The sequence below is a fragment of the Ictidomys tridecemlineatus genome, unplaced genomic scaffold (assembly GCF_052094955.1).
Source record: "Ictidomys tridecemlineatus isolate mIctTri1 unplaced genomic scaffold, mIctTri1.hap1 Scaffold_174, whole genome shotgun sequence".
Taxonomy (NCBI): Eukaryota; Metazoa; Chordata; class Mammalia; order Rodentia; family Sciuridae; genus Ictidomys; species Ictidomys tridecemlineatus.
The window spans coordinates 277730-305391 of record NW_027521507.1 but is presented as its reverse complement, the minus strand read 5'-3'; the positions used below and the strand labels follow the sequence as shown (position 1 = coordinate 305391).

Below are 27662 nucleotides of genomic sequence, written 5' to 3'. Positions count from 1 at the left end.
AAGCCCAGAACAACTCCATTTGTTCTGATTTTGAAGAATTCTAGTACTTAAGAAAAAATAAAGATATTTGATATTTCTTAGCAGGCTAGCCATAATAAGATAGAATTAGGATGTCTAGTATCTAAAAGATAAGAATTTCTAATATCTGAATACATTTTAAAAAGTAAAATTACCCTCTATTTTCCTTCTTAAGAAGCTATTGTATCCATAGAAGTTTGTTTACAAGTGGTATGTATGACAATGCAGTCTCCATATTTCATTGTGAAAATTTACATTAATTATACAAACTAAATCTGCTGGAAAGAATTCATGAAGAAAACATGTAGAGTTACATACTGTGACAGTTCCTCGGGTTCATATGTGTTGGTGACTATAAAACTGAATGATATTCAATTTTGTAATGCAATACCTTGGAAGAAAAAATGTTTATCAGGAATGTTTCAAAGTATAAAATTTTGAGATGTGAGATGTGAAATCAATCCTTGAAAGGTGAAACTGATGGAAAGATTTTTGGAGAAAACAACTGGATTAGATTGTAACAACAGATTCTTTGAATTTTGGTAGGTCATTCTGGGTTCGGTATCCTTTCCCATAATTCTGGGGGCACTAATATATAGCTGCAGAATACGGACAGCAAGCCCATAAATGAGCTGCCTCCTGAAATGAAACACAGGGCTATTCTTCCAAATTCTTCTTTCTGTGATTCCAAATATAAAATAAAAGAAAGGACAATGATTTGGCTGACATTTAAAAACAACTTTAAAACTCTCCAGTAATTTCTGCCACTTTTCTCCTCTTACTGAAATTGTTCAAATCTTTCCCTTTCTTTTTTAAAAAATCATTATTCCCTTCTTCAGTCTTCAGAATATTTGTTAAATATATTCCTAGTGAAAAAAATATTTAAAGAAAATTTATTTTAAAATTGGTCATTTAATCAATCATTTGGGAAAACAATCTTGTAAAACTAAAAGACTTACTAGCAATTCCACTCCATAATGTTGATAAGGCAAGGCTCTGATAGACTTTATGGTTATGATTAATTCTCCATTAATTTTTTTAACATAGAAAAAATTTAAAATAAAAAGAAAATAAAGGCTACTAGTCTAAGAAATAGCAAATTGAGCTTTCCTAAACCGTGTTTATAAAGTCTAAATTATAAGCTTTAAATCGAACCAAAATTTTTAATGCTTGATTTTATTTTATTTTATTTATTTATTTTCACATTACAACACTTTCAAATTTTTATTGAGTATGGTCTTATTACCTCTGTAATAATGCTTGATTTTAAATATTTATTTTCAATAATCTTTAAGTGATCATCAATATCATAAGCACTGCTGATTAATAAGAGTTCAGACTTAAATTGTTTTCTCAGAGCCCATGATTTAGATTTAAAAACCAATTATATTTTAATCTTTCACAATAGAAACTTTAATCTCCTTTTTTGAATAATTACTAATATATTTAAATTAGTAGTTATCAATTGATAATTTTGTTCCTAAGAGTGTATTGGAAATGTCTGGAGACATTTCTGGTTATCATGATGTAGGTGTTACCAGCATATAGTAAACAGGAAACTTGGAGGCTACTAAACATCCTACAAGCACATGACATTTACTCATTTATTTGATTCATATGCCAATAGTGCTGAGGTTGGAAAACCTTGATTTAAATAAATTATACAATTTCAACAGTTTAGTCATACATCACATTATTATATTTATATAAAAATGATCTATAAGGCTAGAATGGAGGGGCTAGGAATATAGCCTAGTGATAAGAACAGGTTCTTAGCATGTGAGATGCCCTGGGTTAAATCCCCAGCATGAATGTGTGTGTGCCCGTGCGCGTGCGCACGCACATACACACACACACATACACACACACACACACACACACACAGACTAGAATTAAGCTGAAAAACTGCTGTAACATTATAGTACAATATGCTACTCAAGTGTTTGTGGTGATGCTGTTGTAAACAAACACACTGTTGCTGCCCACCATATTAAAGTATAGCACATAAAACACACCACATATACGACAGTGGTCCCGTAAGATTATAATAGAACTGAAAAATTCTCATTGCCTAGAGATGTAGCTGTCATGATGCCAACATAACACATTTTTCAAGCCTCCATAAACAGACCTGTCAGAAAAGTATAGCATGTTTGTCTATGAACAGTACTTAATACTTGATAATAGTAATAAATGACTGTTACTGGTTTATGCATTTACTATACTACACTTTTTATCATTACTTACAACAAAAACGTTTACTACAAAACAGTATTCAATATTATGCCACCAGCAGCCTCACATGTATCATCTATGTTGAATGCATCAAGAGATCACATCAAAGCAGAGGCACACACCTAAAGTTCCAGCTACTCAGAAGGCTGAAGCAAGAGGATTGCTTGACCCAGGAATTTGAGACCTGCCTGGGATACATAGCAAGACCCCATTGCAAAGCAAAACAAAACAAACAGGCAATGTTGAGTAATTGATTTATACCATCTAGAATTGTGTGAATACACTGTTTGCAGAACAGAATTGCTGCCTACTGATGCATTTCTCAGAATATGTCCTTGTCATTAAGCAATGCATGAATGTATTTAAGAAAAGTTCACTTTAATAAAACTTTGCCTAATATATAACAATTCTGAGTTTACTTTTTATTAGTGTATTAAAATTATACATAGTAGTGGAATTAGTTGTTACATGTTTGTACATGCACACAATAATATGATTTGTTAAAAGTTGTTCCAATTCTGAGTTTTAACAAATCACTTAAAAGCCTTTAATAAAGAGAAAACGAACACTGTAGATATGACATAAATAGATAAAAACAATAGTTACCACTCTCTGAGTGCCTGTTCTGATAGAATTTGTATTAGGTTGTATAGATAAAATATTTTTAATTCTTACAACTCCATGAGGTAAGTATTATAACTTGCATTTTACAGGAAAATAAATAATAGAGTTTTAAGTTTTATTTATCAATACAGATGAAAATAGACAAGGTAATATAAAATATGAACAACTGACCTCTAAAGACTGGCCTCTTTGGACTATAACACATTTTGCCTCAAAATACAATATCCATCTTTAGTAACTTACCAAAAAAAGGCACACAAGGTGGATTGATTGACTTCAGTTTTACTAGGTATTTTTAAAAGTGATCTTGACTTAATTCCACAGCTTCATCTAAAATTTTCCATTTTCTTTCCTGTAATGCCTTAAAAACATATAAAATGAGCATAATCTCCGTTTATAGTTCAATCAAATGTATGGATACAGAAATTTAGAAATTATAAAATTTTGCAAACATTTGATATTAAATATTTTAAAAAATTAAAATAAGAGAGGTTATCCTTTGGGCATTTGCCTAAAGTGATTTTTCCTCTTTTTATCTATAATATAAAATCTAAAACCTTAAATTTTTCTAAAACAAATTAGAAGATTAAGCAATCAAAAAATTTCATCCTCAGGACCTTGATAGTCATAATTTTGATTAGCCAGAGTTTCAAGTCTTAGACGTAGGAAGCGAGAATCATAATTGTTCAGCATTTAAGTACTTTACCACTGAAAGGTCTTTTGGGGACAAGGGTGGAGTTTTGGTAAAGAGATGACTACAGGAGGGTAAGAAAGATTAACAAATTTAGTTAATGTAATAAACATAGGAATTTCTTTTTAAATTTCATTGTTAGATTTTCTTACTAGATGTTAGTTTATAACTTGATAAGAGCAAACATTATACTTGAGAACCATTCAATATATTTCCTTTAAGTTATGAAGAAAGAGTGCACCATAGCTTTTATTCAAATCTATCCAAAAGTCCTAGCTAAAAGGGACAAGAAACAAAATAAATAACTAGGAATTGCAAAGAAAAGGAAAAAAAAAAGAAAGAAAAACGTCACTATTTACAGAGATTATGACTATCCGCAAGGAAACTCCAAAACTCTATCTGCAAAGTGTTAATAAGAGAATTTACTAATGTTGCTGTGTCAAAAATCAACTAGATATGAAAATCTTTCATCAATAAGGAAAATAATTTGTTTAAAAAGTGTAACATAAATCTAACAAAAAAAGTATGAAGTCTCTATCAAGAAAACCATAAGACAGTATTAAATGGGTAAATAAATGGAGAGATATACCATGTTCCCAGTTGGGAAGACTCATGACTGTAAATTGACACTAATTGATTTTACAGATCTAATGCAACTTCTATTACAGTTCCAATTTTCAACTTGGCAATGGTGGCACATGCCTGTAATCCCTACAACACAGGAGGCTGAGACAGAAAGACTGCAAATTCAGCCTCAGCAATTTAGCAAGATCCTCAGCTACAAAGCAAGACCCTGTCTTAAAATAAAAAGGGCTACAAATGTGACTCAGTGGTAAAATGCCCCCTGGTTAAATCCTCAGTACCAATAATAATAATAAAATCCAATTTTTAAAAATGAAGCTTAAAATTATTCTAAAATTTATATATGAAAATAAAGGGCTAAGACCAAGTCAACCTTGAAAGATTGCTAAAAGATCTGCTATACTTTCTTTTCAAGAATTAGTATACAAGTAGGCTGGGGTTGTAGCCCAGTGGCAGAGCACTTGCCTAGCACATTTGAGGTACTGGGTTTGATCCTCAGCACCACATACATCTACAACTAAAAATAGAAAAAAATATAAAAAGACCAGAAACAGGACTACACATAAGAATACTAAATATATGACGGCTGATACTATAGGTCAATGGGGAAAAATGAATTAACAATAAATGAATGCAAACAACTGGGTAGCCTTATGGAAAAAAATGTAATAGTAGGGGTTGTGGCTCAGTGGTAGAGTACTTGCCTAGCATATGTGAGGCAGTGGGTTCAATTCTCAGCACTGCATACAAATAAATAAAATAAAGGTCCATTTACAACTAAAATTTTTATTTAAAAAAAATGAAATAATATTCCAACCTCACCCCATATTCAAAACTCATTTCCACCTAGAGTAAGGATTTAATGAGAAAGATAAAACATTAGGATAATGGGGGGGGCAATTAAAGTGGAGAACAAAAGCATTAATAACAAAGAAAAAAATAAGTAAATTTGACTACATTAAGAATTCTTGTTCATCAAAACACACCACAAAAAAGATGAAAAGGGGAGCTTTTATCTGGGAAAAAAATAAATGATGATATTTTAGAATCCAGAATATAAGAGCATTTGTATATAACAATTTAAAGTTAAAAATTTTCCACAAGAAGAACGAAGAACCAAATAGAGGTTCAAACTCATTAAAAATCAGGAAAACATAAAACAAAAGCACAATAATGGAAAAGATAAAGGCCTGAAAATATCAAGTATTGATGAGAATATAAAATAACTGGATTTCATACATTTCTGATGGGAGTGTGAATTGGTACAATTACTTGAGAGAACAACTTGGCATTATCTAGTAAAGTTGAAGACATCTATATCCTAAATTCTACTTTTAGAGTAATATATTTGGGTATATCAGGATATATATAAAGAATGTTAACAGCTATATTGTTCATAACAATTCCAAATGATTATTAACTAATTAAAAAATGATTAAATTTTGGTAAACTGATTTCTATAATTATGATATAGTTATGAAAAAGAATGAACTATAGCTATAAACAACATGGATCAATCTTAGGAATACAGTGCTAAGAGTCATTGAAGAATTATAAAATTAAGAAACATGCAAAATAAAACAATATAGGTTAGATAAAAGCAAGAGAATTAAAAGCCTAAGATTCATTACAGTGAAAGAATGGAGGGGCTCTTAAACTGAATGCTAGGTACACAGATATTTTTATTCTTTATACCTTATATATAATTATAGAAATACTGTCAGGCTGGGGATGTGGCTCAAGCAGTAGAGTGCTCGCCTGGCATGCGTGCGGCCCGGGTTCGATCCTCAGCACCACATACCAACAAAAGATGTTGTGTCCACCGAGAACTAAAAAATAAAATGAATAAATATTAAAAATTCTCTCTCTCTCTCTCTCTCTCTCTCTCTCTCAAAAAAAAGTAAAAAAGAAATACTGTTGTCCAATAGTTTTTAAAATGAATGCTTAGCCTGTAAAATGAATAAAGTGCCTCAGAGTTTTTCAATATCTGAGTTGAAATAATTAATCTGAACAGATAGTTAATTTCTTTAATATATAAAATTCATAAGTAAATAAAATGTGAATACCCAAATAGAAAAATTCAAACATAAAAATATTTTTTCTTCTTCTCCCTCCAATCACAACCCACTAAAAGAATTAATGAAGAAAGACATATTTTTCCACACTATTCTTAATATTCATGCAACTCCACTTAGAGGTTTAGGGTTTGTTCTGTTTTGTTGTACTAATATGGAATCACACTATAGTCATTCAGAACTTCCTTATGATTTTTTCCCCACAAATATCACATATATTCTTGCAAGATAATGTACAAAAATGACATCATTTTTTTCTATAGAACAATATTCCATGTTATAGGTATAAGATAATGTATTTAATCATTCTTCTGCTGATGGAAAGAAGAATATTTCTAGTTTTCTGCTACTAAAATAATGCTAAAATAACTATATCTTCATACATATAACTTTATACTGTGGTGCTTTTATTTCTTTAAGATTTTATTTATTTAATATTCTGGGTCTGAGAGTATGTGTACTTTAAATTTTAACATACATTGCTGGGTTGCTTTCCACAAAGGTTTTACAAATTTATATTCCCAAAGGCAATATTAATATAGTTGAGTTTTTACCTTGTTAGCTTTCACTTAGAAAAAGTCTTTCATAGTAAAAACACAGGAAGACCCCATAAATTTGGATTGATTTATGAGTCTATATATCAAGGCAGTATAAAAATGTTTAAATTAAAAAGCAGTCAAAATAAAGAGACACTGAAAAGATATAGTTTGACTGTCTTCATATCTTTAATATATTAAAAAGTCCATAAGTAAAAATGCAAACATCCAAAAAAATGAAAGAAGACATGAATTAAATAAATCATAAAAAAATAAAAGTGACCAATAAATACATTTTAAAATATCCAATATCACTAGTAGCCAATAAATGCATTTGAAAATAGCTAACATCTCACCACTTTTTAAAAACACAAGTTTAAAATGAGAATTTTTATTTTTGGCTGATAAAGTCTTTAAAGTTTTCAATACAGTAATACCCAGAATCATTTATCATATTTTTTGCTAGAAAACACTTGGCAAAAGTACCATCTTTAGAAACTTCTAAGGAAATAATCATATTCTTTTTTTTAAAGAAAGAGAGAGAGAGAGAGAGAGAGAGAGAGAGAGTTTTAATATTATTATTTTTTTTTAGTTTTCGGTGGACACAACATCTTTTTTTTATTTTTATGTGGTGCTGAGGATCGAATCCAATGTCCTGCGCATGCCAGGCGATTGCGCTACCACTTGAGCCATATCCCCAGCCCCAGGAAATAATAATATTCTTAAAAATACATCTACATATGGGTGGTCTATGATAAATTATTTGTCACAACAATAAAATCCAAAATAACTTAATTGTTCCACAACAGAATGATGGAATAAATTATGGTTTATGTGTGAGACAGAAAACTATGTAGGCATTAACAATCTTGTTTTTGACAACAAACTAAAACAAAGTGTTAAAGAGAAAAATATGTAGGCTACAAAAATCTACTTACAATATAATCTCAATTTTGTTATTAAAAGACATAAAATCTTTCTATACACTAAACACATTATTTTATAATTTAAAAGATAAAATTTTAGAAAGGGTTCTTTCCATATTATTTTTTGACTATATCTAAAGGTGACACTTCTCAGAGGAAGATACACAATCTATCAACAAACATGAAAAAACGTTCAACATCTCTAATAATCAGAGAAATGCAAATTAAAACAACTCTAGGATTTCATTTCACTCTAGTCAGAAGAGTAGTTATCAAGAAAACATGCAAAAATTAGTGTTGGCAAGGATGTAGAGGAAAAGGCACATTCATACATTGCTGGTAGGACTGCAATTGGTACAGCCAATCTGGAAAACAGTATGGAGATTCCTCAGAAAACTTAGAACGGAATCACCATTTTGACACAGCTATCCCACTCCTCGGTCTATTCCCAAAGGACTTAAAAACAGCATAGTATTGGGACAAAGCCACATCAATGTTTATAGCACCACAATTCACAACAGCTAAACTGTAGAACCAAACTAGATGCCCTTCAATAGATGAATGGATCAAGAAACTGTGGTATATATACACAATGGAATATTACTCAGCAGTAAAAGAGAATAAAATTATGGCATTTGCAGGTAAATGCATGGAGTTAGAGAATACCATGCTAATCGAAGTAAGCCAATCCCCAAAACCAAAGGTCGATTGTTTACTTTGATAAGTGGACACTAATCCATAATGGGGACAGGGGGATGGGTTGAGTGGAGGAAGTTTGGATTGGCCAAAGGGGAAGGGGCATGGGAATAGAAAAGATGGTAGAATGAGATGATCATCATTACCCTAGGTACATGTATGATTGCACGAATGGTGTGATCCTACTCTGTGTACAACCAGAAATGAAAAATTGTGCTACATTTGTGTACAATGAATCAAAGAACATTCTGCTGTCATGTATAATTGATTAGAACAAATAAATTTTTTAAAAAAGTTATTTGTGTGATTATATTTAATATCATTTGTCATTTATGGGAGACTATCAAAGTGCCATTGAAGAAATTCATGTGAAACTTTATTATATTTAGGTTAAGCACATTAAAAAGAGGTACAGGTCCTATATTCTTTGACAAATCCTAAACTTACTAGTATATATTGATATATTTTTAAAAATACCTTTAAATTTCTATATTTAAGTGGAAAATATGGATTCATTCAAAGATAAATTCAAGCCAGGAGTGGTTGTAATCCTAGGTACTTGGGAGGGTGAGGCAGGAGAATCAGAAGTTTGAGGCGAGCCTCAGCAACTTAATGAGGTTGTAAGCAACGTAATGTGACCCTGTCTCAAAATAAAAAATAAAAAGGGCTGGGGGTGTTGTTCAGTAGTTGAGTGCCCCTAAGTTCAATCCCTGGTACCAAAAAGACAGGCAGTAGGAGCAATCTCTTTGATATTCATTTTATCTTTCCCCAAAAGGATGAAATATTTAAGCCTAAAACTTACCTCAAAGGTATGGTCTAGTCTGTACACTGACACTGAATTTACTGCACTGACTATCTCCAGTACACCACTGAAATTATTCAAGTCTTGAAAAACTTGCAGAATTTCTATAATTCTACTTAGTACTGCCACCCGTTCTTCAAAATTTTCTGCTTCCACAATGCATCTAATAACAACAACAAAAAATCCATGGCTTAGAAAAGTTTCTCCACCTAACTTAAGAAATAAGAAACTTCTTTAGAGCCAGAATTCAAGCTTAAATAGGACTTATTATGATGATGATTAAGAAGCAATAATAAAGAATAAACAAAACTTACTTTTAAAACCACAGGGTGAGGTTTCTGGTATGGCGAATCAGTTTTAATAAATTTGGAGAATTTATCTCTTTATCTTCTTTGGTCCACACACTCCCTACAAGTTCAGAAGGCTGGACTTTCCTAGAAATAAATTTTAAAAAATCAGTACAACCTAATCTATCTATAAAGGATTAGTATCAAGATTATTTAAAGATCTGCTAAACTTAATTTAAAAACTGATAATGACAAACATGAAAAAATATTTTCTCTCAGGAAAAAAAAAACTGCAATAAAATTCCATTTTATTATTGCCAAAGCCACAAAACCTTAATAATATCAAATTGGTAAGAAATGATAAAATAATCTCCAACTCCAATATGCAAGTAAAAATTGATACAATCACTTTATAAAACAATTCAGCAGGATCTTCCATTACTAAAGATATACATACTAGCTGACCCAACAATTCTATTGCTAAGTACATTCCTATGTAAACTCTTACAGAAAGTTACAAGTACTCATTCACAAGACTGTTCACTGAAGCACTATTTACAGAAGGTAAAATGCCAAACAATCTACCAGTTCACCAAAAAGAGACTGAATAAACTGTGGAATACTCATAGAATGGCTAAAATAAGTGAACTAGAACTATATTCATGGACTTTAACAGATATCAAAAAGAATATAAGTAAAAACATGATGCAGAATAAGTATGTTTAAAATGTACAAGCCAATACTATATATTATTTAGGAAAATGTGTGTGTGTATATAGAGAGAGACAAACAGAGTAAGCATCAAATTCTGGGTAGCTGTTATTTTTTTTTTATTGTTGGTTGGTAGTTGTTATTTCTTGCGGGGAAAGGAGAGCAATGAATTAGGGAGAATTATAGAATTTCAATTTCATTTGTAATGTTTTTGTTATACATGAGCACTCATTACATGGCTGCTTATCATTAGGATAACTTCTCTAGATATTTATATTTCAAATGAGGGCTCCTGGATACAGAAAAGATTTTAATGGAATGATAGTGGCAGGGGCTTACTGTTGAATAGTTGTTACTATTGTAGTGCATTAGTCTTCCTACCATTCCTCTTGTGAAGGATTGCTCATCCTTAATCTAGGTCTTTATAGCAACATGTTAGAAGACTTACCTACAGGACATACTGTGATTAAAACTGCTATGAGCTTCCCTCCAAACCCAGGAAAATAGATGAGATATTTTTAAGCTGTCATGATATGTAGCAAAATGTTTAAAAATAGGTAAGAGGTATGCTCAAGGTTTTTGAAAATAGACCAAGAAATAACAATTACCTACCTGTAGAGATAAGATTCCAAAAGTGTTAGCTGATGAGCAATTTCTATTGGGTGAAGTGTCATAAGATCAAATGTTTCAAACTGCCCTGGTTTACTGATATGCCATTCAATTGGTGAAGGTGGACTTTCAAAGGTAATATTATGGATTATTCCATTTGCCTGAGCTTGCTTCTTCCTCTTGATGATCTTAGCAATTGACTCTACCCATTTCTTCATAGCTTTCCCTAGAAAAAACACATAATTAGAATGTCTTTTACTTGACAGACATAACTGTAGATCTTCATATAATTTTTAACGTTCACTCAACTTCAACAATTATCAACTCATGGCAAATTTTTGCTTCATCTAACCCAAATCATGCCATTTCTTCACTCTGTTGTTTGTTTTTTTGGTACTAAGAACTGAACCCATGGATGTTTTCTCACTGCACTACATCTCCAGACCTTTTTTGTTTTTCATTTTCAGACAGGGTCTTGCTAAGTTGTTGAGGATCTCACTAAATTGTTAAGGCTAGTCTTGAACTTGTGATTCTCCTGTCTCAGTCTCCTGAGTTGCTGGTATTATAGGCATACACCATTATACCCAGCTCTAGTTATTCTTTAAACAAATTCAAAAATCATATCATTTTGTCTATATTTAAGTCTTTTTAAAAATAATCATTAGGTCATTATGACATATAAAAAATGAATCATTTTTTTCTTTTTTAAAATTTGTTTTTAGTTATACATAACAGAATATATTTTGACATACTAGATGGAATATAAATTCCCATTCTTGTGGTTGTACATGAGGTGGAGTTACACTGGTCATGTATTCATTCATATATGAACATAAGAAAGTTATGTCTGATTCATTCAACTTTGTTTCCTATTCCCATCTCCACTCCCTCTCCTTCATTCCCCTTTATCTAATCAAATGAACTTTTATTCTCCATCCCTGTTATTGTGTGTTGGCATCCACATATAAGAGAGAACATTTGGCCTTTGATTTTTTGGCTTATTTCACTTAGCATAATGATCTCCAGTTCCATCCATTTACTGGCAAATGCCATACTTTCATTCTTCTTTATGGCTGAGTAATACTCCATTGTGTATATACACCACATTTTCTTTATCTATTAATCTTTTGAAGGGCACCTAGGTCGGTTCCATAGCTTAGCTATTTTGAATTGAGCTGCTAAATTTCTTTGTCAAAAAGTGAGATCTTAAAATCTTCAAATACTTGGTTAATACTCAAATTTCTATCTCTTAAATATTTTTCTTATAGTTAATTTTTTAAAAGGACATAAATAACATTTACTTAATTATATTTAGTCCATATGTCCTAAGTTTCCTTAGGACTACAGGTTCTCCCTTTATGTCTCATTTTTGCTTGCAATTTATTTGTTGAAGAAATGGAATTGCTTGTATTGTGGTGATTCTCAAGTCTGTCTTGCCAACTGTACCCCTGTGGTATCATCTGCCATGTTTCTCTATCCCCCCTATTTTCTGAAAACCAGAGACATAGAGATTGATGTTTTTGTTTGTTTTAGTATTGGGGACTGAACCCAGGAGCACTTAACCACTGAACTTCATCCCTGGCTCTTCTCTTTTTATATTTTATTTTGAGACAGGGTCTTCTTAAGTTACTTGGAGACTTGCCAAGTTACTGAGGCTGATTTTTGATCCTCCTGCCTCAACCTCCCAAGGTGCTGGAATTATAGGCTTGTGCCACTGTGCCCAGCAAGATCAATGTTTTTACATGAATACTTGCCAAGAATACTTTAATAGGATTCTTAACCAATATCTTATACTGTTAGATAAAACACAAATGTTCTTAATATAACATATGTTTGATGACACATATTATAGCCTGGAATTTTATCACATAGGCCATGTTTGAAACTTCAAGTTGGAAATTCCTATCTTTTAGACACAAAAATGTATTCCTCTGGGGGCTGGGGTTGTGGCTCAGAGGTAGCACGTGCAAGGGCCTTGGTTTGATCCTCAGCATCGCAGGTGCTGGATTTGATCTTAGCACCACATAAATGTAAAATAAAGATATATGTCCACCTAAAACTAAAAAAAACAATATTTTTAAAAAATGTATTCCTCTGGAATATGTTTCTAAGAGAGGAAATATTATTTTAAAAAGCTGATAATCATCTAAAATTAAAGTACCAGATTAAGGAGAATAAAAAAGCATAAAATTGCTGGGTGTGGTGATGCACACCTATAATCCCAGTGGCTGGGGAGGCTGAGGCAGGAGGATCATGAGTTCAAAGTCAAGCCTCAGCAACTTAGCAAGACCCTAAGCAACTCAGCGAGACCCTGTTTCTAAATAAAATATAAACAAAGGGCTGGGAATTAGGCTCAGTAGTCAAGTGCCCTTCCCCTGAGTTTAATCCCCAGTACCAAAACAACAACAACAAAAAGCATAAAATTATATATATATATTATTTATTTAATGGAAACAAATGGCAAACTTGAGGGGACATAAAATTAAATAGCTTTAATTTATTAAAAAGGACTTTTGACATTTTTAAAAGCAATATTCTCCTTAAAAACTTAAAAGGGGGGGGCTAGGATTGTGGCTCAGTGGTAGAGCGCTCGCCTAGCACGGGCGGGACCCAGGTTCAATCCTCAGCACCACATAGAAATAAAGGTGTTGTGTTGTGTTCATTTACACCTAAAAAATAAATTAAAAAAAAAAAACTTAAAAGGGGGTTAAGAGTATAACTCGATGGTATAGCACTTGCCTAGCACGTGCAAGGGCCTTGGTTTGATCCTCAGCATCACAGACAAATAAAAATATGAGAAGACAAGGTTCTAAGACTTTATATGGTTCTAAATATATGTGAGCTTACTGGAGTTTATAAAGATCATTCCAAATGTTATTTCAGCTTTTTAAAAATGGAAAGCAATTTACATTCTTAGTCATACAATTTTGAAAATAAGCTCAAATGCAACATAAGAGCCAATCAAAACTTTAAATAATATACCTCTTACACTTGAAATGAAGGATTCCAGTCTTTTAAGCAATTCCACATCTCTTTCAAAGTCATAAAAATGGTGTTCAACCCAATGGTGAAATACATTTAAAATCCTGGTAAAATAAAAGAATCACATTTTAGTGAAATCTTCAATTATACATTTTTTACTTCTATACTTCTTCATTATACTTCTTTCATTTTTCTAATGCCATGGCGATAGTTTTATATGCAACAATCAATATAATACTTAGAGTCTCCATTTTTAATGAATACCTTAAGTGCTTCAATAAGAAGAAGAAAATCAATCTCCAAACTGTACATTATTTTTAAATTATACTTTAGCCAGGAGTGGTGGCTAACACCTGTAATCCCAGCTACTTGGGAGACCGAGGCAGGAGGATTGCAAGTTCAAAGCCAGACTGGGCAACTTAGTGAGACCCTATCTCAAAATAAAAAATAAAGGGCTGAGGATGTAGCTCAGTGGCAAAGTGCCCCTGGGTTCAATCCCCAGTACTGCAAAAAAATAAAAATAAACATAAAAGTTATACTTTAAAATATGTATTTGTATAAAGATTATGGTTTCTGTGCTTAATCACCAATTAATGTTAAGGAAAAGTGTCTTTTATTTATTCATATGTAGAAAATACATGCTCTATAATAGAAAAGCTATTTTAAGTTTTTAAATTGAAAAAGTATTTTAAGCTGTAAATTTTTAATGTATTTTTCATATAAAATGGAAAATTAACTAAGATTTATTGTATTTCTAAATTCAAGTGCTAGCCTAGTGTCGTTGCACATGTCTATAATCCTAGTGACTTGGGAGACTACAGGAGGAAGACTGAACTTCAAGGCTAGACTAAGCAATTTAGCAAGGCCCTAAGCAACTGAGTGAGACCCTGTCTCAAAATAATTAATAAATAAATAAATAAATAAATAAATAGGGCTGGGTATGTAGCTCATTGGTAAAGCACCCCTCTGTTCAATTCCCAGTACCCCCCCAAATAAATAAATAAATAAATAAATTCAAATGCTATCATCAAATTTCCCTGTAACCTACAAATATGCCTATAACCTTATTTCATTTTAAAAGACAAAAATATTTTTGTCAAGAGAGTGATTTTGTTTTGCATATCACAAAAATGATTACTCCTGATCTTGCAAGTATTTAATTATCTATACAAATATAAAATGCTCTCTACCAGAGACATCCTAATAATATTACTTTTCTTCATTACTTCAACAAATGGCCATTTGCAGGTTAGATTTTTATTTCCCTACCACAGACAACTATATTTCTCTCAGACTATGCAAGTACATTTAATTACCAGTCTTCATCATGCTATTTATATTAAAACAACGTTAAGTCATTATGGTCTGGTAAGTTCAGGAGCTTAGAAAATATATCAAAAGATCATAAATTGTTAGCTTCTAATTTCCACTTATATCAGTTCAAACAGTTCTGCTTATATTTTCTTTCTAGTTTCTATAGTATTGATGTAATTTTAAAATTACAATCAGATAAAAGAAAAAAGTCTAATCAGACTTCATCAAACTTAAAAACTTCATCTCATCAAAGTATCATTAAGAAAACTAACAGGCAAACCACAATCTGGGAGAAAATATTTACAAAACCTTTTTCTGACAAAGGACTATATCCAGTCCTACTCGATATACTTATACAACTTAGTAATAAAAAGATAACTCAACAAATGATAGACATGAGTCAAACCTATTCTTCAAAGATGAAGAATGACTAGCCAATAAGAGACAGTAAAATGTTCTCAACATCATTAGTCAATAGGGAAGAACAAATTAAAACCACAATGAGATACCACTATACACCCAACAGTATGGCTAAGGTATGAAGAATAACATCACTAAACAATGGTGAAGATATGCAGCAATGGAATGCTCATATATTGCTGGTGAGAATGTTCAGAAGAAGTTTTGACAGTTTCTTTTTAAAAGAAAACACACATCTACATTATGTCCTAGCTATTCTACTCTGAGTTATTTACCCAAGTGGGAAAAAAAGAAATACACACACCCACCCACACCCACATTTACACTAAGACTTCTAAGATAAAGTTCATAGCAAATTTACTCATAATCAAAGACTGGAAAAAATGCCCAGGTATCCTTCAATGGGAAAAAATACATTAACTGTGGTGTATTCATATAAGGAAATAACTATCTTAGTAATAAAATTTAAAAAAAACATTGATTCAAGCAACATGGATGAACCTTAAAAGCATGTTGAGTCAGGCATGAAAGTTATAGAATCCATACCTTTCTTTCCCATACTAGTCAGAGTCACACCCACAACAGGAATGAAGTAATTCAGACTTGGGGATGGCACCAAAAGATCTCAGAAATTATTATCTTCTAAATTAACAAGTGAATTACAACTCCTGAACAGAGAGCAAGGAATGTAGCCTTTGAACGCTTCTTTAAAACCCTTGTTCCCCCTGATCAGCAGAATCAAAGCCTCTGGGACTGGAGTCCCCTGTGTTTCCTTTTTGCTAGCAAAGCAATAAAACTTCTCTCTCCTTTTCCTCAAAACAAAAACAAAAAAGTGTAAAAATCAATTTATACAAAATTCTAAGACAAGTAAAAGAGTCAATAGCAGGATAAATCAGAATACTGCCTTTGGGCAGTAGCAACAAAAATTGACTAGAAGGAGCACAAGGGAACTTTCTGGGTTGTGGTCTATCATTCTGTATCTTGAAAGGAGTTTGAATTACAAAGACATTAAAATTTAACCAAAGTACACTTAAAATGTGTGTATTTCATGTTATGAACATTTTAGAACAAATGAATAATAAATACTGAAATGTTATTGATATATAAGTTGAAGCATTTAAGAAATAGTGTATTTTGAAACACATTCAAAAGATTAGGTGATTAATGAACTGAGTGAAAAATGAAAAGTAAATATATGTGATAAAAGTAAGTAAAATAAAATGTTAACAGTTGATCTGGTGGGTTTATCATTGTTCACTATGAAATCTCTCAATTTTTCTCTTTTTTAAAATGTCAGAATAAATTGCTAAATAAAATATATTAGCTTACATTTTACTAAAATTCCTTCAATGCTCACAGAAAAAGTTTAACAAACTGGCTTGAATTTCAAAGCCATCTTCAACTCTACCCCAATATAGTTAATCTCCTCTATTACAACTTACAATACAATGTCTTCATTCCTCTAAGTTCAATTTCCTTACCTATTTCCTCTGCACACCATTCTCAATCCTGTCTTTTAACCTTTGTTCATACTACTTCTAGGTACCCTCCATACCTTCAATCACCTTTCTGCATATCTAAATTCTACACATCCCTTCGGGACAATCTCAGATTTTACCTCTTCTAAGATGTCTTCCCTAACTACTGGAGTCTAATCTTAGCTATTCCTGAAGTTTTATAGGGGTATATTTTTGTGAGCCATTGAACTATTCAAAGTAGTATAATGTATAACTATTTCATGTATATTTTTACCCCAATAAAATCATAATATTTTGGAACCATATCATGACAGTCTATTATTTTTGTATTCACCATAAGTTGACAAGTATACAACTGAGAACATGCTTAGATATAAACATTTAAAGAATTCACATGACTGAGATCTAAGATCTTATTTCCTGTCTGCCCTATAATAGGGACCTCATAAATGTATGCCTCATTTGAGTAGATTAGTGCAAATGCATTACAGTTACTTGAGAAAAATTATTCTTCTTTCTTGCTAATGTAATGGGTAAAAAATCTCATTTTCTTATACAAAGAATGACATGTTAAAAGTTTTGGCTAAAAGACTTATAGCTAGGAACACCAATATTCCTCTAAAATTAAATTTATTTATGGTAATTATCCTGGAAAATAATAAATCCAGTTCAAAACTATAATTTATTAGTTAACAGTAATCAAGGAAACAATATTTAGAAAAAATATTTACATCATATATAGTTAATATGATAACTCAATATCCAATGATAAGGGGTAGATAATACTTTAGTTTTCATTTGGATTATAAGAAGGTTAAAGGAGCTTCCAATTTTTAATGCTTAGTGAAACAAAAACACAATGGCTCAAGAGGTCATATATGGTCCCATCCTGTCACTCCCTTTACATGACCCAAGTTCAAATTACTTAATCATACTAAGTTTTCCATTTCTTCATATACAAAGTTAGAATAATCATTGTGTTGCACCATAAAAAAAATGTGTTTTGAGGATGAGATTAAAAAAAGATAAAGCACTTAGGGTAATATCTAGCACAGAAAGTACCTAACTGGCAACTCTATAATTAAATCTATTATAGAAATTACTGCAATGATTCCTTAGGTAACTTTACATAGGATAAAGAGTAGAAAAAGCAGTAGAACTTCCATAAATATTAAAAATTATAAAAAAACAAACAAGGACCAAGTACCATTACAAAGGGACATAAGGGAAATAAAGTGGAAAGCTGACAGTAAGCAAGCTTATATATGTAAGTTTTACTTATAATAACACACATTTATTTTGATCTGTAAATATATCACATGTCAGAGAGAGCTGATGTAAATAACATGGTATACTTATATAAATTTCTTCAGGATATTTATTTAAAATAGTTTCACAGTGAAAGAAATTTAGAAATTTAACAGTCATAAATTAACAATAATATTTATATTTAATTAAGAGCTAAGAATTTTGTGTTAACTATATACTGAAAATGGCACATAAGAAATGTAATATTCAGGTCAAACCTAAGTTGTACTGGTTGGACGTATTCCTTTCGGAATCTTTTAAGGTCTGCACTGATTGGCTGCTCACCTTTCTCTATTGCCAATTTGTCTGCTTCAGTAGGTTCTGGCTCTGGAATTTGAAATCTAAGAAGAAAACCAAAAGGACAGGAATTTGTTCATAAATAAATGAAAGATATTTTAAATACAACAACAAAAAAAAATGACCAAAGAATCCCCTTTCCTATCACTTTGTAGAAAGTGCAATTACTGTTAAGCCTTCCCTGCAGTACTCCATACTACACAAGTACAAAAATTGCCTTCAGCTATATGATCCTAAGATTTTATATCAAATCTTTATAAAAAGTTTTTTATGATTAGCATTAATCAACCAACAAAGGGTTCATGGAAAAGATCCAAGAAAAGATCCAAGAAAAGAATCCACAGGAATATAACTTCTTTAAAGATCATAAAGAGCTGGGAGATTTAGTGTATGCCTGTAATCTCAACTACTAGGGAGTTGAGGCAGGAGGACTGCAAGTTCAAAGTCAAACTCAACAATTCAGTGAGACTGTCTCAAATAAAATAAAAGAGACTGAGCATGTAGCTCAGTGGTAGAGCTCTAGCTAGCTTCTGCGAGTCCCTGTATTCAATCCCCAGTACCATAATGTGAAAGAAAGGACTTATCTAACCATCTATCCTTAATATTTATATCATAAAATGAAAGCGGACTAATCAATTTCCTTAAATACGTGAGTATGAAATTCAAAAAGGAAGCCCAAGATGAACTTTTAAATTAAGAACATAACCTAAGTGGGTAAGGTAAAAAATCAAAATTAAAAAACCAAAAACCTTGCCTAACCAGAGGAAATATAGCTATAATGTAAGTTAGGAAATATAGCTATAATGTAAGTCTAGCAAATATACTTTCCTTATTTTGGACACATAAATAGAACAATAGATTTTCAGAACATATTATACTAAGTCTTGTAAGTTTAATTTCATAGAACAAAATGGAAATAGGGGTCAAGACAAAATTTTAGTTAAGTTTATAAACGTAAAACAAAAATCATTTTGTAGTTCAGATTATATATGTACATATTCATATACATGTGTGTATATACATATACATATACATATTTGTGTATGTATATATGTATTTTAGTACATTTTGTTTTTTGAAATTGGATCTCATTATGTTGCACAGGCTGTCTGAAATGATCCTTCTGCCTCAGTCTCCCAAGTACCAGAATTATAGACCCATTCCATGACATCCAGCCAGGTTCTTCTTTTTAAACTACAAAGCATTTAAAGTATCACTAAGTAAAAACATTCAGTTAAAAAAATTTTTTCAATTCAAAAAATGTTTAAATATTAATAAAGGAATTGTTTTTTAGGCTTAATAATAATACATGATTTATTTAAAATAAAAATTTTTAACTTTCAGAGATACACATAGAAGTATTTACAGACGAAATATGTTTTCTGAGATCTACTTCAAAATAATCCTGGGGGTAGAATATTTAAATCTGTAGGGAAGCAGATAAAACATGTGTTGATAATTATTGAAGTTAGATAATGGATAAATGGGTTCATTATATTTTCTGTCTACTCTTGCACATGTTTGAAATTTTCCATAACAAATTTGTTTTAAAATCAAAAAGTGGAAAATTTCCTTAAATAACAGAACAAATTTTACTATAATGTTGTTTTTTTCCTCTCTAAATTGGGTCTTTAAGGGGCTGGGATTGTGGCTCAGCAGTAGAGCGCTCGCCTAGCACATGTGAGGTGCTAGGTTCCATCCTCAACACCACGTAAAAATAAATACATAAAATAAAGGTATTGTGTCCAACTACAACTAAAAAATATTTTCAAAAACTGTATTAAATTGGGTATTTAAGATTACCTCTTGGAATATTGCTAATAGCTGAAAAGAACTATGTTACAAACAGCAAACACTACTTAAAAAGTATGGTAATACATCTAATGTAATGCCAAATAAATTATGTCAACACCTACCTGAGTAGGTACCAGCTACTAGGCACTTTGCAAGGTACAGAACAGTTAATTTTTTTTATAAAATATTAATGCAAGTAAAATATACATTTTTCTCACCGTTCAATCAGTAAGCTTAGCAATTCCTGGTTTACAAAACGAACGATATGTAGTAAGAAAAGTATGAACAAAATTGGGATCTGAAAAAGTAGAGCATAAACATATTTCATGTTCAATTTTTCAGTTTAATTAATTCAAAATACCATATTTCCCTTCCTTTTTAGTTTGGTTCTTCCTGCCAACTGTGGTATTTTCTTGATAAATAAGGATTGTTTTCAAATTTTTAAAATTTGCATTAATATGCAAATTTTATGAGCACTTATTTAATAACTAATCAAGTTAACAATATTTAATTAGCTATTTATCCCTTTTGATTCTGCAGTATTTTAATATTCTGGAGGCAATTCATTTTTTTTTTCCTGAGATCTTCTAAATAATTCTGGGAGTAGGTATTTAAATCTGTAATGAAACAGATGAAACATGAGTTGACAATTATTAAAGTTGGATGATGGATAAATGGGTTTATACATTATCTTTGAACACCATTTAAAAGCTTTTGGGAATTAGGCCCTAGGTAAGTACTCACAATGAGTTTCACATACCTGCATACATATGATATGTCAACCTTTCAATTAATTTCACCACAGTTCCTCATTTAATAATGGGGATTCCACTTCTACTTTGCAAGTTGTCTTCAAAAACAATGTTTTCCTCAGAGTCTTTTACCACAAAACGATACACATCTGGACTTGGTAATCTCAGTGGCTGATCATTTTCTTCTTTCAATAAAACAGAATCTAGCATTCTATCTAGAGTACTACGATAATGAAGAGAAATAATGGTTGCCATCCAATTATTTTTCTCTTCTGCAGAATTAGCAGCAAATATTATGCTGTCTTTGGATACTAATTCAAAAGCATGTCTGCACTCACAAGTATCTTCCTTATCACAGATTTGTACTTTCCTCATGATAAACTTCTCTTTTAATCTATATTCTGCACTACTATAACCTGGAAGCGGGGTCTGGCCATGATTAGGTTTACAGCTGATCATTAAGCCATCAAAGAGAAAAATATGTCATTCATGTTTAGCACCAGTTCTTGTCAATGGTCCTTCCATTATAAATTCATTGCAGCACTGTCCAATATCTTTGCCTTCCCATCCATCTATGTTTTTCTGAATTTCTTTCGTTTTTTTGATGGCCAGGTGCTTGCTTCTTAATTGATGATTATAAAAAGGGCAAACAGGATCCCTAATAAAAAAATGAATATAAGATTATTCAATGATTACACAGTTCTAATTCCTAATTTCTTCAAGTGAGAACTATCTCAAATCAAGTGACAAAAATATTAAGTTGGAGTGAGGGTGTAATCCAGTGGTAAAGCACACGGTTATTAGAATACATGAAATTATGGGTTAAATTTCCAGACTTTCAAAAGAAAAAATTAAACATCCAAATACTAAATTTTATATACAACATTTACTTTTTTTCATTACTGTGAAAGTGAAGTACTACAGACTATATTTCAAAATTCCTAATGCCATAAGTACTAAAATTACAAAAGAATCCTAAATTCTTATACTGATTATACAATTTTTTTTAGATTCATTAAGTGTATCTTAACATATGATCTTCTTTCTTTTGTAAAAATTCAAGGTTGGGTTTGGCAGTCCCTGGCTGTTGCTTTTGCATCTCCCCTTTATTCCCTACAGCAGCCACAGGGCTGCTTCCTAAATGCCATACAAACAGCCTCACTCCTTTGCTCCAGACCCTCCAATACCTTCTATCCACCCAGAACAGAGCCCAGAGCCCTCATCATGTCCTACAGACCATGGGGTGGGAGCTGAGCAGGAAACAGGGTGCCCAGGCTCCCGGACTTGTTTTCCTGGGGCTGTCAACAGAGCGGGGATCCAGACCTCGTCCTCTGGTGCTGCCCTGGTGGTGGGTGAGGTTCTGTCCTCAGGCACTGTCCCCAGAGTTTACCCTCCCATCTCAGCAGAACAGAAAGCTGGAAGCCTGGAACCTGGTCTCCTTCCTTGTTCATTCAGTGACCACCTAGCTGGAGGACTGGCCGAATGTCTTGCACAGACCAATGAGTGTTAAGTGTGCCTCCTTCCTGCACAGCAAGCCTAGGGCCTCACCAGGCGCAGAGCTACGCAGGGCCGGCTCTGCAGAGCATTTGTTTAGGAGGCAGGTGAGGCTTGATGGGAGGGGACGTTCCCTTCCGCTCTCTTTCCCAAGTTGCGTTGGCATCTGAAAGACGTGCTTCCACATTAAAAGAAGGAGAGAGAAGGCCATCGTGGTGGTTACCCCAGCATCCATGTCCATACCTGCTGTGTTCGGCTGGTGGCAGGTTCTTAAAGTGGTCCGTGGATGTGCAATCACGCAGGATCAGGAAGCCAGAGAAAACCAAGGTCGGGAGAGGAAGGACATGGCCAAGGCTGTCGGGTCAGAGGGGCTCTTGCCTAAAACTCTCTGGACCATGCGTCTACATTTTTGCCAGAGTCTACATAAGAGTAATTTTTTTTCTTTGAATTCTCAGAAAGTAAGTTTTGTCTCATTTTTTTTTTTTTTTTGGAAGCGTCAGAGGTTTTACATGTTTTACCACAAAAGCGGGAGCAACATCATCAAGTCCATGGTTAAACTGAGCTTTTTGTAAGACAGAGAAACAGGAAATAGATCGTTCTAAACACATGGAACTCTTCTGCAGATATCTTTTCTGGCATCTTGTTAACAAGAACAATTATGGTGAGCTGGGGATGTGGCTCAAGCGGTATCACGCTGGCCTGGCATGGATGCGGCCCAAGTTCGATCCTCAACACCACATACAAACAAAGATGTTGTGTCTGTCGAAAACTAAAACATAAATATTTAAAAAATTCTCTCTCTGTCTCTCTCACTCTCTCTTAAAAAAAAAAGAACAATTATGGTGAGGGTCTTTGTAAAAGCTTAATTAAGATGCATTGGCGGAGAAGGGGGCGCCACTACAGGGCAGCAGTGAGGTCCCCCAAGAGGTGACTGGGTCCATAGGACTACAGGACATGACAGGAAGGCACATGGCTACCCATCTATGAAGAGGTGTCAGTGGTCACTCAAGGGAAGGGAGGTTGGGGTCCTTCTGCTGATGGATTGGACACAGCATGGATGTCCTGGTGATGGGTACTTCTATCTCCAGGTGATGCCCAGAGCCTGGTGTACCATGGGCCCTCCAGCTGCGTCTGATCAGGCTGCATGGGGACATGGACTCCTCCCTCGCCTGCATCACTTCATCTGTAAAAAGAGGAGGTAAGGGCCAGCTCGTCATGCCCACCGAGGACCTAAGCTGCAGCTGTCCGTCACCTCTGGTTTCAACACTTGCCTTTGTGGTCAGGATGGACCGTGCTGTAACACCACCAGGCTTTGTTCCCTTTGGTTCCTGTGGTGTCACAACAGAGCACCACGTTAAGCAAGTCTGCAGTGTGCTCAGCTGGTGGCTGTGTGACAATGGATAATTCTGGGAGAAATGTCTTACCTTGGGGGATATTTATTCCATTTTCCAAATGAAGTGTGTCTCATGACCACCTTCAAGTCTTGGGATTTATTAGAAGGACTCACAAGACCAATTCACCATGATTTGCTAGAAGGACTCAAAGTCACTGTCCTGGCTAAGGTTCATGCCTGCAGGTGGACAGGAGGGACAGCAAGAGGTGTACCAAGCATGGAGGAGTGAGCTAAGACCTCCAGAGCCCTTCCTCAGGGAGTCACATGGGAAGTGGTTTTCTCATCTAGCCGTGACCTTCAGCAATCCATAAGAAACATTTTCACCCAGGGAAGCCCACCAAGGTCTTTAAGCCTGAGACTTTCACCGGGGGCCATGACACAGGTTCCACATTGGCAGATGACCACAGTCCAGTTGGGCAGGTTTCCCACTTTACAACTCTGGGGGATGATCATTCATATTGATAGTCCATGCAACATTCAACATGTATCATGTGATTTTCTTGCAGATTACTGCTAAGTATCTTACCAAAGAGGCAGATTTTTCTAATTTATAATTCAGTGTACCATTTGGAATAGTAATGGAGCTGGAAATAATGAGTCAAGTGGTACATATTTAATAATAAATATTAACAAAATGCTTATGTAATTTAAAATGTATATGCTCTAAGGACCAAATGTTTTTGGCTGATCAAAAGAAAATCTGTAGAATACTTTCTAAGTGATGATATTGGTTGCCCTTGGCAGTGGACTTTAGAGAGTTGGTCCTTGAGTAATTTTTATTTCATATATTTACTATGAAACATATATTTATAATAAAAGACTTAAGACCCATAAGCTTGAACCATACTGACTTGAGTGGTTTGCATTATGAGCATGCTACCAAACTTCCAACCAGTGAGGCACCTTGGAGCTTGACCTTGCAGGACCAGGTCATGGTTCCAAGGTGATTTCCAGGAGCTTCCGCACCTTGGCAATTCTCCAGGCCTGGAGCAGACTTGCTCTGACTTGCCTGTGTAAATCCAAGTTCAGGATTCTCAATTTCATAATTGACTTAGAGGCTTCTTGTCCCTGGACGCCAAGGAGACGCCACTTCCCCCTTTCCTGTGTCCAGCAATGATGGCTGCAAGGCTGACTCTAGGTCTTTGTGGTTTTACCCAGGTTTTACCGAAGATTAACTGAAAGGGCTCTAATGATGAATGCCAACCATGCTTCACACTCGTGACCTCCCAGGAATTGGCTTTTGTTAGCTGCAAAAAGAAAACCCCCAGTCTATCAAGCCCCTGCTCGGATCTTCCATTAGTATCTAACAAGTGAAATTCAGTTAAATTGCGTGTCACCAGGTTTCTTGCAAAGAAAACTTGAAGTTGAATTTTGCAATTGATTCCCCAGGCCCTCCCAGAACCCACTGAGAAAGAAAGATAATGGAAATGGATTGTTTCAAGCCCACTTCAGAAGTGTAATTAGGGACAGCCTTGGGCAGCTATGGCTTCTTAGGCATTCGAACAGAGTTTGGAATTTCTTGCCAAATTTGTGAAGTCATTTAAATTTTTTTTGTAAAGAGCTCTTTTGTTCAGATTCTCTGCCTTTTAAGAAGGCAGGCTTAGCTCTCATCAGCCAGGGACTTGGGCTGTCGCTTTCTGACAGTCCTCCCTTGGTCTGTTCTGTTCTTCCACTTACAGCTCCTGGTCTCAGGGGCTCCCAAATAACAGGTGCCAAGAAGGAGCCCCCTCCACCAGGCAGCCAAGGGGGGCTGGCGGCAGGTTAAATGAGGGGAGGAGCTGCTGTCTGAATCCATTTTTTTTCCCCAGGGAAAAACACAGAGAAGAAAAATATCTTCATTCAACATAGTGAATGTTCCCCAAGGTACCAATTGACCATCATCTCAGGTTCCACCTGCCAGGTGTGGCCACACCTGAAAAAAGGCCATCTTGTCAAAGCCACCACATGCTGCAAAGTGCAATTGACAACCTCCAGGAGAGGAGGGCACTGCACGTGCTACTCGGATGGTAAACAGGTAACACATCAATCCCTGTTTTTACAGCCTACCAGGGAATTCTGAAGCAGGTCTTGCTTAGGAACCAGAGTGTATGGGGCTGGGGGGGGGGGCAGCCTGATACTTAGGTTTTGAAGAACAAAACGAGTTGTGTCATAGTAGATCAATGGGCCCTCCTGAGGGATTCCTGAAGGTGGGGCTGGACCTCAGGAAGGGGGAGGGGCGAGACTCGCCAGCTCTGAAGATCAGACCCCACAAGCGTGGGCACTCAAGGGCCCACCCAGGGGCAACAGCAGCACAACCACTGGAGGGATCAGCCAGTGGCAGGGATATTGGGAACATCTGATGGTTTGTCAGGCTTGGGTCATGGGAACAAGAGACCTTCCAGAACATTCTCACAGAAGGCTCAGGCCCCACTCTCTCCATTCCGTGCTGCTCCTCTCGAGGGCTTGGGCCTTACAGGCTTTGTCTCCATTCCCAGTGCTTTCTGTTCCCCTGTAAATCTTGTGTGTCTTCAACGGCCACCAAACCTATCTTCCTCCTAAACGGCCCTGGCCTCTGCACGTGCCTCTGTGCATGGCTTCTGGCTACAGGGGAGAGGATGCCTGAGCTCCAGCCCAGCATCTACCTCCCGGCCCTGGCCTCTGCACGTGCCTCTGTGCATGGCTTCTGGCTACAGGGGAGAGGATGCCTGAGCTCCAGCCCAGCATCTACCTCCCCAGCGCCTCCTCGCCCTGCTCCCCCTTCCAGCCCCTGTGACTGGGAACCTCTGGGGAGAACCCATCCTTCTCAGACATCGGTTTTCATATTAGCAGTAACATGCCTCGTACTAAAAATCCTAAACTTGTTACCCCCGCGTCGCTCTCCTCTAAGCTGGATTATTTTTTCCAGTTACATTAACCTGCCTGTTTTGTTCTTTTATGAATCCGCATCAGAGCCAAACAGGGGTTGAAAGGACGACTATCCTAGGAAGAATCCTTGCAGGAGGACAGGAAAGCCCCATCACGAAGGGACTTCGCCACAGAGACAAGGACTTGAATTGGGTCTGCAAACCCCTGTCCCTGTGCCCTGTTGACAAGGTGACCTACAGTCCCCTCTGACAGGACTCAGGGCTTCCCTGGGATAAAAATGTTTGAGTGGTAAAGCCAGAAATGTCCCAGACAATCTGGGACCAGGTGACCGTCCTTCTGCATTCAAAGCTGTGGGGACAGCAGGACAGTGGGGTAGAGGAGGGTGGATTCTGCGTGAACCTAAAGGCTGTGTTTAAAGTCCAGTTTTCCTACCACTTAGCAAGTGACTTTGCTTCTCTAAGACTAAAACTGCTGCATCTTCAACATGATATGCCTGCGCTCTTCCTGCTAGGTACCATGGTGAGGAGTAAATGGACATTGAATAGGCCTGGCCCAGCATCAGCCCTGGGCAGCTTCTCCCTGAGCCTCATGATCAGTGCATCTCATCAGCAGCAGCTGGGGAACAGCAGATGCTGGGATTGGCAAGAAAACTTGGGCTTTCCTTGAGACACAGTAGTGAAGGGGTGTCACAGACACTAGCAATCAAGCTCCAGGTCATTATAATAAATGCAGGAAAAAAATTCATGATGGACAAAATGTCAAAATGTCAAATAAGGACAAGGTGAGGTTCCCTG

The 27662-nt window shown here is 34.8% G+C and overlaps 1 pseudogene; it reads right to left on the bottom strand.

The window, feature by feature from the left end:
- Positions 1 to 759: 759 nt before the first annotated feature.
- LOC144372852 (son of sevenless homolog 2-like) lies at positions 760 to 22236 on the bottom strand (annotated as a pseudogene).
- Between the last annotated feature and the right edge of the window lie 5426 nt (positions 22237 to 27662).